At 35.8% G+C, this 12882-nt stretch overlaps 1 long non-coding RNA gene across 3 annotated transcripts in view; it reads left to right on the top strand.

The window, feature by feature from the left end:
- The window catches only part of LOC115272161, a 24077-nt gene extending 12064 nt beyond the window's left edge, over positions 1-12013 (top strand). Inside the window, exons 3-5 of one of the 3 annotated variants that reach the window (XR_003900314.1) lie at positions 7829-7920; positions 10139-10252; positions 11433-12013. This is a non-coding gene — a long non-coding RNA (uncharacterized LOC115272161). Of the gene's footprint in view, positions 1-7828; positions 8067-10138; positions 10253-11432 lie in introns of those variants that run through there. The other 2 variants (XR_003900292.1, XR_003900303.1) reach the window with 2 other exon arrangements.
- The last annotated feature ends 869 nt before the right edge of the window (positions 12014-12882 follow it).

Genomic DNA, 12882 nt, shown 5'->3' with positions numbered 1-12882 from the left:
AATTTAAATATAGTCAAAAAAAAATCTTGTTCTCATAACTGACATATTCCGTGAAGTCATTTTCGAATTTTTGGCATTTTATTTATAGCATCAGTGTAGGGCTTTTGCCATCTTAATTGTATTCTTCATAATCTGTCCTCCCCTCCCCCCACGTTTGTGATAATGTGCTTTGTTTGTTTCTGGCTATGAGAGTGTCCTTCCATTTTTTAAAATATATCTTTTTAAAAATCCAAACTCACTGCATTGATCTATCTATAGCTACACTGTTTTTTTTTAAATAATTCCTTATATTCCTTTATTTAGATTGTATTTTCAGGATGATTATTAAAAACAGCTCATTCCTCTTGAGCTACACAGCTAAGCTTCAGAACTTTAGATCTGAGTTTAGATCATTAAAGCAAATCTATAAACATCAGGAGCCAGTCCCCACTGGTTTACTCTAATGCTTTCATCAACAAGATGCTACAACGGTGGAGTGGAGGCCATTCTAAAGGCAAAAAGTAACTAGTGCAGCACTTGTGACCAACCACCACAAAGACTATAGACTCAATTTACTATAGTCACATAAAGTGTAGCACACATATCTACACATACACATCACTTAAAATCACCTATGTTGATGTATTGGTTAAACTGTCATCTGTAGGGGTTATGTTAGTACAGTGAAATGAGAATTACCTGGCTAATTCTGGTCTTTGATAGTGTTAGCTAGGACAGAATAGTTTAGAGGGAGTGAAACATTAAACTTTATTTTTTTGATTTGAGTTTTGAATCGGTCGTTACCAGATTATTCCTCTGGCCCTTTTTTCAGACTTTTCTAGTCATGTTCCCTAGGCAAAATTTAGGTTCCTTGAAAATCTAACCATTAAAAACATTGCTTTGTAAATAAAAATATACATGCATTTTCCACTCTTTAAAACATAACATGACTCTGAAAATTACTTTTTTCATTTATATTAAAGTTTTCTAATGAGAAAAGAAGTTTTGCAAATACAATCAATAGATACATTAACTTGTTACTCTAATTTCTTTGTTTATATTTAAAGGTAGAGTTAAAAATTTTTTAAATGTTTATTTATTTTTGAGAGACAGAGAGAGAAAGAGCACGACCTGGGGAGGGACAGAGAGAGAGGGAGACCCAGAATTCAAAGCAGGCTCCAGGCTCTGAGCTGTCAGCACAGAGCCTAATACGGAGCTCAAACTCATGAACCATATCATGACCTGAGCCAGTCTGACACTTAACCGACTATGCCACCCAGATGGTCCTAAAGGTAGCGTTTTGGACCTCCTTCTCTTTTTTAATGTTTATTTTTGAAAGAGAGAGAGAGGAAGAAAGAGAGAGAGATAGTGGGAGAAGGGCAGAGAGAGAGGGGTACAGAGGATCAGAATTGCGCTACTTTTAGGCAACACATGTGGGGCTCCAGTCCATGAACTACAAGATCATGTCCTGAGCCCCAAGTTGGATGCTCAACAGACTGAGCCACCCAGGCACCCCAGGCTCCCTCTCTTCAAAATAGATTCAACAGTTAATAAGTATATGTAAATGTATAATTTTACAATTTTTCCACAATTGTCCTGATGGTAACTCTTAGGGAAGTCCTATCTAGAGGTAGCTTTTGCAAGCACTGAAACATGAGTAGCACTTTTAATCCCTCCCTGTCCAAGTGTCCCTTGTATGTATAAAATGTGACTTAAGACATAGAAACAGGACTGAAAGGAAGCTCCTGCTTAGGATGAGGCACTTGGCCATCTGGCTCGAGCTGTGAAAGAGGAATAGAGATATTATTTAGTTCACATAGTTTGGAGCAGAGGAGTAGATGAGAACTCCTTACAGATGGTAAAACTATAAAGACGTTAGTTATCTAACATTTGGCCTTGGATTCTGAGCACACCTGATTGCCACCTTAGTCCCACAGAAATCGTACTGTCTCTCTTTTCAGAGCCCACATCCAGTTTCTGCAAATCCCTTGCTCTGATGTTATTCAATAGAGAGCATTGCCTTCCCAAGTCAGGTATAGAAAATCTTCCACGAAGGAGCTTCTTCTTGAAAGATTTTGCTTCCTATGTAAATCAGTGCATTTTGTTCACTAACACAACTCAGGATAATCAGGTCACAAAGCCAAGAATGTGTTGGAACAGGTCCAGGAGGCTCCAAATCCAGATAGTTAGAAGCATGTTGGAATATGTCTGGGAACCAGAGTTTGCCTACTAAATATTACCTGCTTTCCCTGCAATCACTTATTAGGAAAAAAAAAGAGACACTGTCTGCCATCCCATCTTAAAGAACTCTCAGATGAAGTCAAACAGAATCATCTTTCCTTGCTTTATACAGATCATAGGAGAACTCTCAAATAATCAATGCTGCATGCAATTATTTTCTCTTACCCTCTGCTCTTCTGAATGACACCACTTGGCAGGAGGTTTTGCCACTTTCAGAAGGTTCAGGGCCTGAGTGGGTAGCAGGCTGCCTCAGTGGAGATTTATCATGTAGAATAATTCATTGAGCCATATGTTCCAATGAATATATACAGAATGTTGTAAATACTTCCACTGAATTTCTCATTTGCTACCAGAGGGAATCCATCTTTCACATTTTCCAGCAGAGCACTTGACTGCAGATGTTAGAAAATATTTTGCTTTAAGTTTTGTTCTGAATGTTCCCTCTGGTATGATTTACCTGGTTTTTATTTTCTGCTAAAGTCTAAGCTCTATGTGAATATTTCATTTAGAAAGGCCATAAGCACTCTTGGGTATTCTCTGGCTGATTATTTCCACCAGAATAATCTCTCCATCGTGATAGAGTGACAATGTCTCATATACCTCCTGTTTAGGCACTTGTTCCCATGCAATGTAGGGAAGTATTTGAGTTTAACCCTGAACTCAAGCAGCATAACAAGATGTTCTTCTAACTGTTAGAGGTCTTTGATACAGATTTGGTCATGCTTAGAGAGTTCCGTCAATGTGTTCTTTCTATTTCCGCCTTGGAGGTCAAGCCTGTGGTCTTTCCCTCTCAATGACATTAATATCAGTTGCTTTAGCTAGATCTCTACTCAGTCAGCTGAGATCAAACTCACTGTCTAAACTTTACTTACTGACTAGGAGGAGAGGGGGTTAATATTGGGGTATGGGCACTTTTAAATGAGTTTGTCCTAGACGGGGTTGGGAATTTTGGGAGGCAAGCATAATAAAACATAATCGAGACTGAGAAGAAGTAGAATTAAGAAGGAGGTAGGAACAAACCAAGGAATACTTATGTCTGCCTCTGTTTGGAAGGGGATCCTGAGGATATTTTGTGAGCCACTGAAGATTGTTTCCTTTTGCTTTTTCCATATGTGTTTATAGTTGGTTGCCAAAGTATGAATTTGGATGTCAAGATAATTTTGAGACCTTTAAAATGGAGAGTTGTTCTCATTACTGGGACGTCTTCCTAGAAAATTATAATCCTCTCCCCCTTTTCAATCTGCTTCATCCATCAAATGTTCTCCATGTCCCATTCAGGATACAAGAGGACATAGAGAAAGAAAAAGAGGAATGAAAAATAGGAGGGTAAACTGTTCATGAATGCCACAGAGTAAGAAAGCTGGCTGTCTTCATTTTTATTTTTATGATAGAATCTCAGAGATCTCTTAACTCTTATTTTTAAGTATATTTTTCTTTTTTATGTCTTTATTTTATTTTGAGAGAGAGAGAGAGACGGAGAGGGAGCAGAGGAGGGGCATAAAGAGAAGGAGACACAGAATATTTAGCAGGCTCCAGGCTCTGAGCTGTCAGCACAGAGCCCGATGCAGGGCTCAAACCCACAGACTGTGAGACCATGACCTGAGCTGAAGTCAGACACCAACCAATTGAGCCACCCAGGTGCCCCTCTTAACACCTATTAACCTTCATTGCCAGGAGCTGCCAATGCCTTGGAGAAGATTGGATTCATATTCTAAATGAAGAGAAGGGAGACAGTGGAAGTAGAATGTGAATTGGTTTTGGATAGAAAGATAGCAACTTCCATGTGAAACAAAATTTAACTATTTGATTATTCATACTTCATTTTGACCTGTAAGCATGCAGTAAAATCTAAACCACAGAATTGGCTCTCAAGGGGGTATCAGTTATAATTTTCTAATACAGTTAATAAAACGTACCTTTTAATTTTTCGCTGTCCCCGCTTTCTTCAGTTGTCTAATAAAGGAACATTCCCTCCCATTCTTTTGTCCCCTGCAGTGATCTGTTAATAACCCAAGCCAAAAAAAAAAAAAAAAAAAAAAAAAAAAAGCTTGCCACTGGTTTACTACAATTGTGTGAAAGAAGCTAGTGACAGCAGACACAGCTGCTACCAAAAAAGACAGTTTGTTGGCAGCCTGACAGCTGTTGACTATTTGAGTGTTTAAGTACCAAGGCCCTGAATGCCCTGCAGTAATCCTATAAAAATACTGGAAACTCTCCAAGTTTAAAACACCAAGGATGTGACTGTCATGCCTGCTTGTGCCTTCTCTTATCAAATGTAGTTTTATCTTATCAAGTTAATGTCATTTCTGAGGTAGGAAACAAGAACAGAAAAAAGTGTGCCTTCCAGAAAACCAAATTCAAAATGGCACCTGGCTCTCTGGTACCATGATTGTCTGTAAAGTTGTAATTAATGATACAGGATCAGGAACCTGGAATTCATTTTTAACATCCTGCTGCTACTATCATTTAAACCAGTTGTAAATGTGCTTTCATCTCCATCTTGAAAATACCCGGTGCTCTGCATAGCAAAAATCAAATAAAACCATTGTAAAACTTGTTTTACTTCAGAATTTCACAAATCTTTGGTATAGAAATGTCAGACTCTTAAATAAGAAATATTATAGTTTGCCAAATTATGAGGAAAATAAAAGATGAGATTCTGCTTTACAATTTGAGACCTAAAATTAAGGAATCTGTAGATATGGCCAAAGCTCTTTCTATACTTATGCTGAGTAATTGGAAATAATGTACATTTCTATAATGTACATTTTTATAATGTAAATCTAGTTTGCCAATCCCTTGTCATTAGGTTATGAGTAAAATCTTTAGCCTGGAGTTGCTAGAATAATACCTTTGTCCTGATTCTGCACCATTCTTTAGTTTCTTGCTGTTATCTCAAACTGAATCAGGCTTTTTCATGTGCTGGTCTCTTTCTTGTAGAACAGAGTGCTACACTAATTGAAAAGAATTTTTAGTTTATTTGCATGCAATTGGTTAATGTTCGGTCTCCAGGACACATCAACTTCTACTGCACTAGCTATTTCTGTGTTTATTTGTTATCACACATAATTGCACGATGCTGGAGAGACAGTTCTTTATGTGCTCTTCAAAATGCATGTAAATGCCTCCAGAAAAAAAATGTTTACTGCAGCTGCAATGGGAGGACTTTTTTTCTCTCCAGCTTCCCTGATGTTAGGAGAAAATAAGAATAACTTCTGATTAGATTTCTACCTGGGAGACTTTACTTCATTACTCAAAAGATTTGCCTCTCTGTTTGTTTCCTGCAATCAAATATCAGACTACCTCTCCATGTAGGACCTGGAGTTAAAGAGAGGTTTTCTTGTTGCAATTCAGGATTTTGGTGTATGATTCCTGTTACCATGAGTTATATGTATTACTATATTAAGCATTGTTGGATAGTCCAAGAGCTGATTCTTGAAGCACTATTAGGATTTAAAGAAGTTGGAATATTAAAAGAAGATTTGTTGACCCATGAAATCTTTCTAGTAAAATCTCATAGGAGGTGAGTGTAGGTGGTGCTGTTAAATGGTGAACAATCTGTGTTGGCTATATATGTACTTGACAGTGTTGGAAAGAGAAAGGGATAGGTTGGTAGATGGACCTGTGTCATGAAGAACTTGATTTTGGACTTAGTTCAGTAAGTTGGGGATCCACTGAGTGTCATGTTAAGAAGATTCATTTGGTAGTGGTGTAAACAATGGACTTGAATGGGAGAGGGATGCCAGCCTATCCCTGCTCTAGAGAAGGAGCTATGTGTCAGAGTTTTCTGTAAATTGTGTGAGAGATACTAGTAGCTGAAGGTAGGATGGTGACACAAGGAATAAAAAGTAGGGGATAAGTGCAAGAAGAAATAGGAAGGTCTTATTTAAAAAGTTCAACCATTTACCTATATCCACAGAGTCTCCAGCTTCAGTGATGGAGAATTTAAATATAAACCTGAAGTTTTCCACTTGTGTTATTGTGATGGAATTATTTCCAAAAATAGGCAAGATAGCATGTAAAGATCCAAGGACAGAGAGAGATGGGTTTGCTTTAAAATGCATTGTATTTGAAGTTCCAAGTAAAACATCTACATGGAAATGTCAAGCAGGCAGCTGGAAATATTTGTCTAGGGCTTGGGAGAGGGAACAGAGTTGGAGATATAAATTTGGAAGTGGAGAGTGTGGGGGTGGATGAAATTTTCAGAAAGGGAAACATTCCTGTACATATGAGCTATTTATTGGATTTGATAGTCTTTTAAAGGGCATGTTTTACATAGGATTAAGTCGCTTTGGTTGGTCAATGCTTCATTAACTAATTCATTGGTAAACAATGTGGAAAAAAGGAAAGGAATATATGAAAATCTCTTACTGATAGAACCAAATATGCACAAAGTTCCAAATATGGAACTAATATGTATAAAGACGTCACCAAATTATTAGAGAATCATATCCACAGTTTTCTTGGCTCTTTGTTTTTGTTTTTGTGCTTGCTTGCTTGTTTTTGTATTGTATTTGGTTTTAAGATGAAGAAGATTCTGCTTGAACTGTTAAACAATCTTGTTTGGTTCTTCATGAAGCATGCAGCTCTGCACAAACTTCTCAAAATATTTATTTTCAATGATTAAATAGATCTGGATTATATTTAACTGCTATACTTTATGAATTAAAAATTTAGTACTGTAAACTGTATTACAACAGAGTCCATATTTTGGAATTACTAATTAATTTTTTCATATAAGTATAGGTAACTTTTGGAAATTTAAAAGATAAATAAATGATGGAGTATTTGATAACTGCCTAATATTCACTCCACTTAATAATTTAAACCCCCAAACTGTTGAAAATCATGAGGCATGTTATAAAAGACACTTTCACTTATTCAGAAATTAATGTTTTCTTTAAAAATGTTTTGTTGTTTTTCACCAGCTTTATTGAAGTATAACTGACAAGTAACAGTATATGTATTTAAAGTATACAACATGATAATTTGATACACATATATATTGTGAAACGACACATAGATACAAGCCTGTACATATATACACATATATTTTGTTAAATATACACATATATACTGTATACACACATGCATACATATACACATACACACAATAATACACATATATACATATACACACCATGGAATATTATTTAACCATAAGAAGAAAATGTGTATGTGTGTGTACACCATGTCTTCTTTATCCATCCATCTGAAGACAGGCAGTTGGGTTATTTCCATAGCTTGCCTTTGTGAATAATGTTGCAGTGAACATGGCAGGTAGGGATATCTCAAGATACTGATTTCCTTTCCTTTGGATATACACCCAGAAGTGGGATTGCTGGATCATGTGGTAGTTCCTTTCTTAATTTTTGGAGAAACTTCCATACTGTTTTCTATAGTGGCTGCACCAATTTACATTCCCACCAACTGTGTACAAGGGTTCTCTTTTGTCCACATTTTTGCTGGCACATGTTATTTCTTGTCTTCTTGATAAAAGCCATCTTAATAGGTGTTAGTTGATAATGATTTGTTATTTTTAATTTAAGACCTTGTTGAGGCTTGATTTAAGGAAATGAACCTAATAATCCATTTTTTCTTATTTCAGGAGAGGCAGACCTGTGCAAGACACACTTTTTAAAATAACTGACTTTGCAGAGCTAATCAGCATAAAGGCAAAATTCTGTTTAAACTTTTCCAGTTAAGTAGCAGGCATTAAATACAGCCAGATTGGCATTTCTGTATTTAACCACTAAACTAACTTGGGACATGTGATGCTTCATAAAATGGTAAAAGCAAAAGACAAAACAAAAGAAAATAAACAGGAAAACTTTCTTACCTCGAAATTTAGTCATTTTTGACACTTTTTAAAAATCTCCAAGCTTTTGGAAATTAATGCTTTTGCTCATTTTCTCTCCTAAGCAAGTGCATTTGGGATGAACATTTGTGTTCTGTGCTGAATAAAAACCAAACACAAATTTGATGTATAGCACTCTTAAATAAGAGTGCAGAATTATGTTTCTTGAGTCCCACTGCTGGGTGTCTGTTCTTGTCTGTTGGCATATGCTTAGCAACCCACTTATATTTAGGTGGTAGTTCTATGTAACATCCTCAAGGAAAGGTTTGATTGCTACTAAGAGGAAGGAATGGCAATTGCATAAGTGACTATCTCTTCAAAGGCTTAGAATTGGAGTTGTATACCATAAGGTATTAGGGGTTGTGACATATTGATGCTAACCACTTATGTTAGTAATATTATGCCTCTGGCCTGGTTGGTTTACACTACATCCTTATTAGTTTCTTCTCAGCTTTCCACTCTAAACTGTCATATAAATGGAATATTGCTTTTAAAAAGACTTATACCACAATTCCATGCTTTCCACCCATGATTCAATCTGTGAATATATACAAAGGTTATCAAAGGGCTTCACAAATAGGCTCTTACAAGAGAAGCCCTACTTTAAGGAAGATTACTGTCAGGAAACCTCACTAAATACAGGCAGTCTCTGGGCTTTTATTTTCCTACTATTATATCTCTAATTAAAAATTTTCAAACATTATAAAATGGTAATTATTCAAAGATATTAGGAATAGCATCATTAATTCAAATATTGTTTAATGTGATAATTTTAGTTTCATCGTTACATTTTTAATCTGGATGATTTTGACATATATCCTAATGCATAGATGCAAATAAGCTCAACAACTATATAAACTACCAAATGTCTACATTTTTATTCTTTCTTATCTTTTGTGAGAGAAGGAAAATATATATTTGTATTTACAGAAATCATTCAGGATTCAATATAATAAATATACACTTTTGCATTATTTAATGGGAATCCTTTCCATTTTCTGCACTATATTTGAAAGGGGCTCAGTAGAAAATACAATATTACACATTAGGAACTTTGCTAATAATATATTTACTCATGCTGCATTGTTGACTTGCCAGTATTTAAAATAATACTATGCTCAACAACTTTTGAATTACTAATATATTAGTAAAGTAACAAAAAGCAAGCATTTACCACTTTACAATGCAGTACTGTTAATTTTTCAAATTCTCTTTGTTATTAATAATAAGAGTTAATCCTGAAATAAATTAAATTGTAACTTTTCAGTTATTTGACTTACCAACCTAAGATATTTGGTTTGTGGCAAAAAGTTCATACTTCCTATTTCTCGCTTGCTATTTAAATTTAAAATTCATTTTGGCCACTGCCCTGGTGTGGCTTCCTGTAAAGCAGAGCATGAGACAAAAAGCAGAACCCAGAATGTAGCTAGTTTGTTTAGGAAATGACTTCAGAGACCAAGAGGGAGGGGCAAGAAGAGTGAAACTGGGAAGGGGGAACAGCACAGGGATGATTATGGGCTTGGCCACAGGAAGGGACAACACTGCTTTTATGCCATGGGACTTTCTGAGGAGCCTATGACATAAGGCTCAGAACTGTCTGTCCAAGTAATCAAAGGAGGAAAACATTGATCTATTGGTTCTCATTCGTCATTAGTCAAGGGTGAGGGCATGGACAGAAGTTAACACCTTTACATTTCTGGATTAAACATGTGTGAGTGCTAGTGGGTCCTCTTGTATCTTTCTGAGTCTTGGGATCAAAAGAGCCCTGGGACTGGAAACAGAGGTGTATGGTAAACCAGGTGGGTGGTGTCAGGTTTCACTGGTAGGTGGAAACCTGCTTGAAACTGACCTCTGAGGCAGGAGCTGGAATAAGAGGTAAAGCCAATAGGATTTAAGTGGGGTGGGAGGTGGTTAGAGGTCTCTGATATAGCTATTTAGATGTTATAACTGATACTCTGACTTCATAACCTACTGAGCTGCGTACATAAAAACCTAATGAAGATACACATGTGAATTATTTCATTGTATTTGCATATTCTCTCTGTTGTCTCTTCTTTTAAGGTGGGCAATTGCTGTCCCAACTCTCCTCTTGTTTATGGCACTACCTAGCTATAAATCTGGACACCATTGTGCATTTTCTTCTCCTTTAGCCTCCATACCCAACTATCCACCAAGGTTTGAAGACTTCAAGTACAAAATGTTACTCAAATTTACTCTTTCCTTTTAATCTCTTTTAATATGGTTCTCATTAGTGAGATTATTATTTTGGGCATCTTTCTTCTTTGTTTATGATGGTCTTGGGCAATTACCCATATACAATAATTTATACTCTCTTAACAAGTCTTAACAACTCACCATGGTTAATGGGGAAAGTACAATCACTTATGGAGATTTCACTGAAAGAGATGATTATTAGAATATGAAACAATCTATTGGGTGGTGGGACCAGAAGGGTTGGAAAAGTGGAATGAAACAAAGGACATAGAAGGTGATTATTATGACAGCATTTCAAGAGATTTACAAGGTATACACATCATATTTATCTTCTCCCTTGAAACCAGGGTCCATATATTTCCTATATGTAAAGTTTGCATTTCAATGTACTGCTACCAAACATTCAAACAGAAGGCAAATAACTTTTGAAAGCTAATATATTCAGAGCATATGAAGAGATCAATGTGAAAATTATAGTATTCACCAACTGCATTTTGAAGAAATCAGATGGAAATATATGTAACATTCTTAAGAAAAATTCTGCATAGATCATTCAGGATAAGAATAGTGCCCATTTTATGGGTATTCTGAAGATTAAATGACTTAATACAGGCCAAGTACTTCACACAGGTTTTAGTACATAGTACATGTACAGTAAGTTATCATTATTGTAGCATTTCTCCTATTTTAGCTGGTATTGAAGGTTTTCCATGTTTGAATTCCATTGGTCAAGAACATAAATACATGTGACTCTTGAAACGATTTTCTTCTTTTTCCTTCAAGTATGTAACTTTGTAAAGTAGATCTTTACTTTGTGTGTGTATATTCATGGTGTGTGTGTGTGTGTGGTGTGCATGTGTGCATGGCAGAAGGGTGCTTACAGAACTATCTACTATTTAATTAACAAAGCTGTTTGTATCTCAGGACCTAAATTGTTAGCTATAGCAAGTGTAAGTCAATCACTGTGCTCATCCTAATGACCAAATTATGAAATAAAATTCTTGATTGGAATGCATAGAACTTTTTTCTATATATTTTTAAATTGTTATATTGTACACATAAGTTATGAGGAATTCTTTTTGTATTTTCTAATATACTAATATAATTATTTTCTCATTAAATGTAACGCTGGTGGAAACAGCAATAGGTGAACTCCAAAAATAGCCTCCTTCAACTCATTGTCTGGGTAGTTGTTTCCCTGAAGAAAACAAGAACCTACTCGTCTACCAGGATATGACTCCAGTCATCAATTCTGTTACAAGTGAGTTGCTTCCAGTTTCTTCTGCCTAGAAGATTCAGAGGGAGAGAGGTCATGATTATTCTATGGCTAAGTACCACTTCTGAAGTGTTTTCTTTGGCACAAGAACCTGATACAATGGAGATGTCAATCAATGCATGTCTCAGTCCTAAGACTTGCCCTTGAAAATCACATAACAGCAAATACTTCTGTCCAGTCAGCTTTTCTACTTACCAGCAGACTGCAAAGAGTGATCACTGAGGATTTTATAAATGAAAAGCCTCATGCCCTTCATGCATCCAGGTGGGGGGTAATTCTGAAGTGGAATTTTGCAAAAGCCATATGAAACCTAACAAAAGATTGTCAAATGCCACACAGGTGGCTCCAGGGAGCATGATGTGTCACTCACCATTGACTGTATCACCTCCTGCCTGTTCATTCAATAAATGAGGCCAAACAAATAAATTCTTGCTTCTCTAAAGAAAGGTTTCTGTTTTGTTCTCCAATTTATACATTATCAGTCAAAAATGAGTAATAATTAGGAGAAAAATATAAAATAAGATTATCATTAGTACATTTCTGATAATGACACTAACTTTAAAACTTTCAGTAGTGATTTGGAGCACTTCAGGGCAATGTGGCCTCACATTGATGACTGGTGGGTCTTCACATAGGTCTCATTAATGTTAACAGGAATAATGAGTGTTATTCCATTCAAAGTATTTTGACAATTTATTCCACAGAGTCTTGCACATTGTAGAAATAGAAGGTCATTGGTAAAACAGAATTAGAAATGAAAGCTAGCATGAAGCAATCCATATTTTGATAGGGAAGCAACTTGGGAGCAAAACAGTATTCTAGGCTGGAGACAGGTAGATAGCCAAATGGATCTTTGATCTCTTAAATGTCTCAGGCTTGAGCATTATCCAATAGTATTTAATATTGCCCACCAGAGTGTGATTTAAGGCCTGTAGAGGAAAACAAACAAGCAAGGAGTAGCTGTAGCATGCAATTTTTGAGATTTAGGATGAAGTAGCTGTAGCATGCAATTTTTGAGATTTAGGATGAAGTGAAACCAAACCAAAACAACAGCAACAAAACAACTTTAAAAAGCTAGCAAAGAAAAAAAACCACTCCAAATTTCAATTTTGGGTTGTTTTAGATTTCTCATAAGACCCTTGAAGCTTTAAACAAGACTTCAAAACAAATTTTCAAAAAACTATATTATTTACTCTTTCAATATCAATTTCAAGTGCTTTTATCCAAATATTGGATTATTCCTCTATGTAAATTACCAAATATTCTCTATACAATCCTTACATTTCTATGTAAGGGCCCATATATCTCCTGAATT

The sequence above is a fragment of the Suricata suricatta genome, chromosome 1 (assembly GCF_006229205.1).
Source record: "Suricata suricatta isolate VVHF042 chromosome 1, meerkat_22Aug2017_6uvM2_HiC, whole genome shotgun sequence".
NCBI lineage: Eukaryota > Metazoa > Chordata > Mammalia > Carnivora > Herpestidae > Suricata > Suricata suricatta.
This window is presented reverse-complemented; position numbering and strand designations above follow the sequence as displayed.